The following is a 7,348-nucleotide window of genomic DNA, read 5'->3' on the forward strand; positions in this document are numbered from 1 at the left end:
AAGTTGCTAAGCTAGTGCTTACCTCATTCTTCTTCCTGAGGCATAAATTAGTTCCCAGGCTTAACAGAGCACATAAGAGACAGTGCTTACAGTAGTCATATACTGTAAGCTTGTAAGGCCCATCCTGACTCTGTTGAAATGTGTTTTGCTCTGCCATCTTAACTCTTTCTGCTAACAACCCATATCTCTAATGTGTAGGAGTGGTAGTTCATCAAGTTTTGTTGCCCATTTCCAGAGCAACCAGGAACTAACCTGTTATAATTCCAAAACAGAAGCTTGTGTGTTGCAGTGACCACAACAGGAGGCAGCTGATCAGACCACTGCTGTGGTCCATTCCACTATTTTTAAACTCATTTGTTTAAAAATAATGATGGAATTAAAAGATAATTTTTACAAAGCTATATTTAGGAAGATAAAACACAAATAAGTCATGGGAATATAAATGGTTTCCTAGTGGTGAATAATTCCATTATTCTTGTATCCCTCATAGTACAGTTTATCCTTTTTCTAAAAATCTCTGTGTATTTGATTTCCTGGCACATGTGCTAGAGGATTATTAGATTCAATGTCTAATTGTTCCTTTCCTAATGCTGTAAACAGAGCAGCAGCATTTTAGTCTGCCCTGCAAGTTCCTATGGGATGTGCTGTGTTCAGTGAATTCCACTACATTTGTTCATCTTTATTTTCACACTGAATATAAAACACAAAGCAAAGGGACTTAAAGTATTAAGATTTGGATAAAATATTTAAAATACGTACATGACTTTGAAACTGACCTCTGCTACCAGAGGTGCTCTGAGACATGTGTAATGACATGAGCACATTATTTATTAACAGTATTTATATACCGCTTTTCAACTAAAAGTTCACAAAGCGGTTTACAGAGAAAAATCAAATAACTAAATGGCTCCCTGTCCCAAAAGGGCTCACAATCTAAAAAGATGCAAATGAATACCAGCAGACAGCCACTAGAACAGACACTGCTGGGGTGAGGTGGGCCAGTTACTCTCCCCCTGCTAAAAAAAGGAGCACCCACTTGAAAAAGTGCCTCTTACCCAATTAGCAGGAGTACAAACATATGTGCAGTAATTTCAACCACTGGTACATTTTGGTGGAACTTAGCATTTAACAAGGATGAGAGAGTTGGAGATATAGGTGTAAACACAGTAATGTTTTGCAGTGGCTCCAGTCCTTCTTGGAGGGTGGATTCCAGAAAGTGTTATCAGGAAACTCCTGCTTGACACTGTGGTCATTGGCCACTGGGAGAAGTTATCAGTGGGGTTGAGATTGGGAGCCATCAATGTGCAGGTAACACCTAGTTCTATGTGTTGATTCTTTTTGAGTGTATGGAGGCTGTAGAAATCCTGAACTACTGTCTGGAACCAATAACGGGCTGGATGAGGGAGCACATGTTGATATTAAATTCAGACAAGGTGGAGGTGGTTAGGAGACCTGTAATCTAATTTATGGATTTAGTTATTCTTTCAGCTCAATCCACCATAAAACCCCATGGGGCGATGCAGCAGCACCAACATGGTGCCCACTGCATCCATGGGGGTGGGAGGTGGTTCAGCCTCCAGAGGCATCCTCAGGACAAGGGAACATTTGTTCAATTGACCCAGGATAATGGAACAGACCTAGAACATTATCCTGGGGTAATGGAACAGATCAGGGAAATGGATCAGGGTCAGGCCACTGGGTCTACTCTGACCTGTGCCAGCAGTATTGCTGATGCAACTCCACATGGACTCTTGAAGGCAGATTGAGCCCAGGAAGGGAGTTAGGTTTCAGGGTATGCAGCTGCCACTGAAACCGTCCCCTTCCTGGTTCTGATCCGCCCTCCTTTCCCTGGTGGTTGCCAGAATGCTGATGGGTCTGCAGCCACCTGCCAAGGAACATAAGGCGGCAGGAGCAGCAGGAGGAGGTGGAGAGGGTGGAATGGGGCAGGGGAACAAAGTGGTGATGGGGTGGGTGCAGGGGATGGGTGGATTGGGTCAGGGAAGTGGGCAGGTTCAGGGGCAGCAGCAGCTGCTGAATCCTAATCCCCTTCCTGGACCCAGTTCACGTGGACCTACACCAGCTATTTAGCTAGCACCTCCCCAGTACCTTGGAGGCTTACCCAGAGGAGACCTCCACAACTCCCAATGCCCTGCAGGATGCACTGACCTCCATGTTGGTGCTGCTGCATTGGCATGGGGGGAGAAATAGGATTGGGCTGTAAATCTTTTAAATAAGTATTATTGTATTAAGTAATTATTGTATTAAGTATTGTTGTATTATGAAATAAGTATTATTGTGATTTTAGTGCTGATAAATATTTTATTTATATTTATAAGCTACTTTTCTACCCAGATGGGGTCTCAAAGTGGCATACAGAAAGTACAATATAAAGTCAATGAAAAATGTAAACACTGAGCAATAACAGACAACATCTTAAGAAGCATAAAAATATGGTAGTTTGGCAATAGAAATGCTACTTTGGAAACAAATATTTGGGTCCTTCATTTAACGATGATGGCACATTTTTTGCATAATGAAATGCACCATTAATTTAAGAAAATAGAAATCCCTTCAGGCAGTTGAATGAATTGGCCTTTAGTTACATAAAAATGAGCAGGCTTGGTTAAAAATAGAATTGAACACTGTCTGTCATGCCATAAACAAATTCCTTCCACTACAGATGAGACATTTTTCTAGCTCCAACAATAGTTGCCTTTATTTACCCATTCAACAAAAGCAGACAAGCTCACAATTGCTTTCTCTACACCAGGAGTCTCCAAACTTTTTGGCCAGAGGGCCACATGAAATATCTAGCACAGTGCTGAGGGCCAGAAGAAAATTTAAATATAAAATTTAAACATAAAATTTAAACAAATAAATTAGAGATGGAACTCAGATGAATGAATAAATGAATGAGTGGGCTCATTCACTCAGCTTCTCTGGCCCTCAGAACACCTTCCAGATGCAATCAGAGCACAGCTCTGGTCATGTTCAGTCAAGTGGGCCAGAGGCTTTCAGGGGACAAGAGATCTGGCCATAGGCTAGATAGAGGCTCGCTGCGGGCTGCATCTGGCCCCCGGGCCGGGGTTTGGAGACCCCTGCTCTACACAGACACTCCTTTTAATTGGTAAGCATTTTTTATTGTTTTCAAATTGATAATTCACAATTTTGTTGATTAAAATGCCACAAATGACTGAATAACTGCACCATTGTCAAAGGCCTGTTCATCTGATGGCCACCATGAGCCGGCTCTTAGGGCCCAATCCTATTCAACTTTTCAGGGCTGATGTAGCCTCAATGCAGCCCGGAAGAGCCCTCTATGACTGTTCTCCCACCACAGGATGCAGCTATCTGCTATCTAGAAATTCCAGCAGGTAAACAAAGAAATGTAGTTCGAGATCTCCGCCCTTGCCACATAACTTGCAATGTCTTTACCTTTTAATTTTTTTTTGTTGTGTTTGCTTTTAATAAAACTAAAAAGTATTAGGGAAGAAAAAAAGAAAAGAAATTCCAGCAGGTGAAGGGGGGGGGCAGTTAAACCCAGGAGGGGGTTGGCAGAGGAGTTCTCTGCTTTAACCTAATCCCTGTTCCAGGTCTGAAAGTTCTACATGGGGCTTCTTGGACTTGTGCCAGCAATTTCACTGGCGCAGATCTATGTAGTCCCATTGGGCAGGCTGGAGCTTGATATGGACAGGGTAAGGGAATAAATGTTCCCCAACATTTGTTCCCTTACCCTGGGAGACTGCCAGCCCCTGCTCAGTATTAGCTGATGCTGGATTTGGAGTATCTTCTTCTCCAATTGAGTAGTAGTACCTGATTTCCAGGAGCAGGAAATTCCAGTGGTTTAAGTGACACCCCCCACAGTACCTGCTCTCACAGATAAAGCGGGATAAACATTCACAGTCTGTAAAAAGTAGAGAGAAGTGTAGCAGAGAGAAGTGCACCAGAGACTAACCACTAGGCACTGCTCTTGGTCTGCCTTCCATCAACTCTTACAGCTGTTCTTTAAAGAAACTTGTATTCGAGATCTGGAGGAAGGACAAAGGAGTTGTTGGCTATTTCAGACTCCAAAAGAGAACTGATCTGCACACAGTTTTACAGCATTCCCCAGTTCCTAGACTTTTGTTCAAGGAAGCCAGCCACTACTGAACACTGATCCTACTGATAAGGTGGATGAATTCCTGCCAGCCTGAGCTCTGGAACCCACTTGCTTCCTTGCCTCAGCTCAGCCCCAGTCTGCAGGTCTTTTGGTAGAGATCCAGAGACTGTAACAAGGTCTTCTTCAGTAGCGTCTCTATAGAAGTGCAGGGGGTAGCAAATGCACCGGGCTACAGCTGCTGAGAGGGGCAACATCGGGGCAACTCCGCCCGCATGCGAGTTGCCTTGGGCTGCTGCAGCCCCGCCAGGTGCCCTGGCTCTGCGTTTGGGCAAGAAGGAGGCGAGGCGACACACCGCGTGTCTGTTGCTGGCTGAGCCTCCCTCTCTCTGCTGAGAGCCAACAGCTGCAGGAGCTGAAGGCTTCGCTTGCTCCTATCCCACCAGAGCCAGCAGCGGGAGGAAGGGAGGGTGAGGCGCGTCGCCCCCCCCCCCACGCACGGCCTCAGAGCACAATCTTATGCATGTCTACTTAGAAGTAAGTCCCATTGTGTCCAATGGGATTTACTCCCAGAAAAGCGTGGACAGGATTGGAGCCTCAGTCAGACAGGCACCACTTCCTCCTGCCTGCAAGAAGACCCAGGTCCCCCTCCCCCCAGCCGCAGCAGGAAAGCCTTCCTCTCATTCACACACTCAGAGCCAATCCTTGGCACTCTACTCAGAGGTAAGTCCCAGTGTAGCCAATGGGGTTTACTCCCAGACAGGTGTGGAGAGGATTGCAACTCAGAGCCCAAGCCTGTGCTGGTCTACTCAGAAGTAAGTCCCATTATAGCCAATGGAACTTACTCCCTGGAAAGTGGGGTTGGGACAGGAGCCTGAGAGCCCAGCCCAGCTCAGGCATGTCTACTCAGAAGTAAGTCCCATTATAGTCAATGGGGCTTACTCCCAGGAAAGTGGGGTTGGGACAGGAGCCTGAGAGCCGAGCCCAGGCAGGTCTTCTCAGAAGTAAGTCCCATTATACCCAATGGGGCTTACTCCAAGGTAAGTGCAGATAGAATTGGAGCCTCAGTCAGTCAGGTGCAACTTTCTCCCCCCTGCCTGCCCTAAGTTCTCCTTCCCCCACAATCAATGTGAACTGTGGCTGTGCCACCAAACAAAACGGGGTGCCCCACCCCTCCCCTCCATGTAGCCCATTGCCCCCTGTGGCCCAATGTGCCTGGCTGGTGGGGCATCAGTGCCAGTGGTGGCGACTGCTTCTCCCCCCCCATGAGCCTGATGGGGCTCCAGGAGCAGCCCAGTGTAAGACCTCAGAGGGAATGGAGGTGAAGTAGGAGGGAGCTGGTGCTGGGGAGAGGCAGCATGGGGGATGTGGCAGATTTTTTATTTTTCACTTTTTAAAAAAGTGGATGTGAAATCAAAACCTGGGAGTGATGTCACTTCCGGGGCAACATTCTGAGCTCTGCACCGGGCAGTAGGATCGTTAGCTATGCCACTGGTCTTCTTGGCCCAGCAATGTAGATCCTGCTATTTGAACCCTGACATTGCTAAATGTTTGCCCAAAATCTTCTTCACCCAGCGGCTTCAATCAGCTCCTTCCTGCTGAGGGACTCCCTAATCCAGAAAGCTTCTGTGCAGGTTGGTGTCTGACAAGAAAACTTTATAAAGAATTTGACATAGTTTTCTGAAAGAGCTAAAGAGTAGCTTGTAAAAACCAGGACTTATCTGTTTCCTGATGCTTAACTTTGTTTTATCTCAGTGTGGGCAAGATTTATTTACTGATCAGTTGAAGGAGTCTTCACTGTTGCCAGGTTTTCATCCACTAATACCTTTAACAGAAGCAAAGAGGTGATCTGTTCTCCAATATATAAGGAACACTTTCAGGCACTGAGCGATATTTAACAACCTGTAATCAAATGAACATCAGCCCAGTTCTCTTGCAAAGAACCTTGTAACCTTGTGTTAGTTGCTATTTTCTGTCTGTAGCTAACCAACTAGAGCAGCAGATAGTTAGGATACTGCTTGCTGTACTCTTTAGCAAGTGGCCTTTTTATTGCAAAAAGTAAACTGGTGGTAATGGATGATAAGAACTTTACACATCTATTACCGGTAGGTTCATCCAGGAGGGCTCATTGTACCCATTTTTGCTCAGCCCACAGGTGTACACATTTGGTCCCTGTTGTGTATATGCAACATCAGGCAGAAATGACTTAAACAGCATTCATTGCTTTTATGGTTGTTATCTGGAAAAAAAAAGTTTGCTGAGACAAATCTGTTAAGGGACACTTTAGTAAAGTGGATGTGTTTACAGTGAAAAAGCTGAGAATCAAGATAGGACTTCCTTTGCTTCACTACAACACTTAACCAGCTTTTTATCTTCACACACACACATCTACAGTTTTTTTTTCCTTAATATTGTGAAAGAGGAAAACATAAAACAGTTACAATAGTCCAATGCAGTGCAGATGTTCATCTCTGGGGAAGATGAATGCATGATGTTGTGGGAAGGAGAGTATGCTGACAACCACATCGATGAGCTCCCGAAGCTTGTCTGCGCAGACAAATGCTGCAGTTGTGGAAAGATTCGTCTTATGATTGGGAACCTATTATTCCTGAACATCACAAATGATGCACACCAATGCATGAGTTTATCAGAATGAAACCTTTTATATATGATGTCAACCTGGTCATGGTGCTGCCACTTACATTACTAGCATTGAACCTTGGATCTAAGAGAGTTGTGAACTGGCTGGGTAACAATATTAATTTTAAAATATATTTTAAAATTACTAGTCTAAAAAGTATTCCATTTGGAGCATTTTCTCCAAGACTGGCACCTCATCTGAGGCCCTGGTTGACCTCTGGAACGGGGAAATGTCCAGGGCAGTGGATGAGATTGCTCCGGAGCGACCTCTGCCACGTCGCAGACTCGGAGCGGCTCCTTGGTTCACTGAGGAGCTGCGAATGATGAAGCGGCAGGGCAGGCGTCTAGAGCGACAGTGGCAGAAAACTCGTGATGAATCCGATCGGACACGGAGTAGAGCTCATTATAGAGCCTACTCCGTGGCGGTGGTAGCAGCGAAGAAATCATTCTTCTCTGCTAGCATTGCGTCTGCTGATAGCCGTCCGGCAGAGCTGTTCCGTGTGGTGCAGGGCCTCCTCCGTCAGGCCCCGCCAGTGGACCAGGAGGAATACACGGTCAGCCGCTGTGACGTGTTTGCACAACATTTTGCAGATAAAATCGATCGCATTCGTT

The sequence above is a fragment of the Tiliqua scincoides genome, chromosome 4 (genome assembly GCF_035046505.1).
Source record: "Tiliqua scincoides isolate rTilSci1 chromosome 4, rTilSci1.hap2, whole genome shotgun sequence".
Classification (NCBI taxonomy): Eukaryota; Metazoa; Chordata; class Lepidosauria; order Squamata; family Scincidae; genus Tiliqua; species Tiliqua scincoides.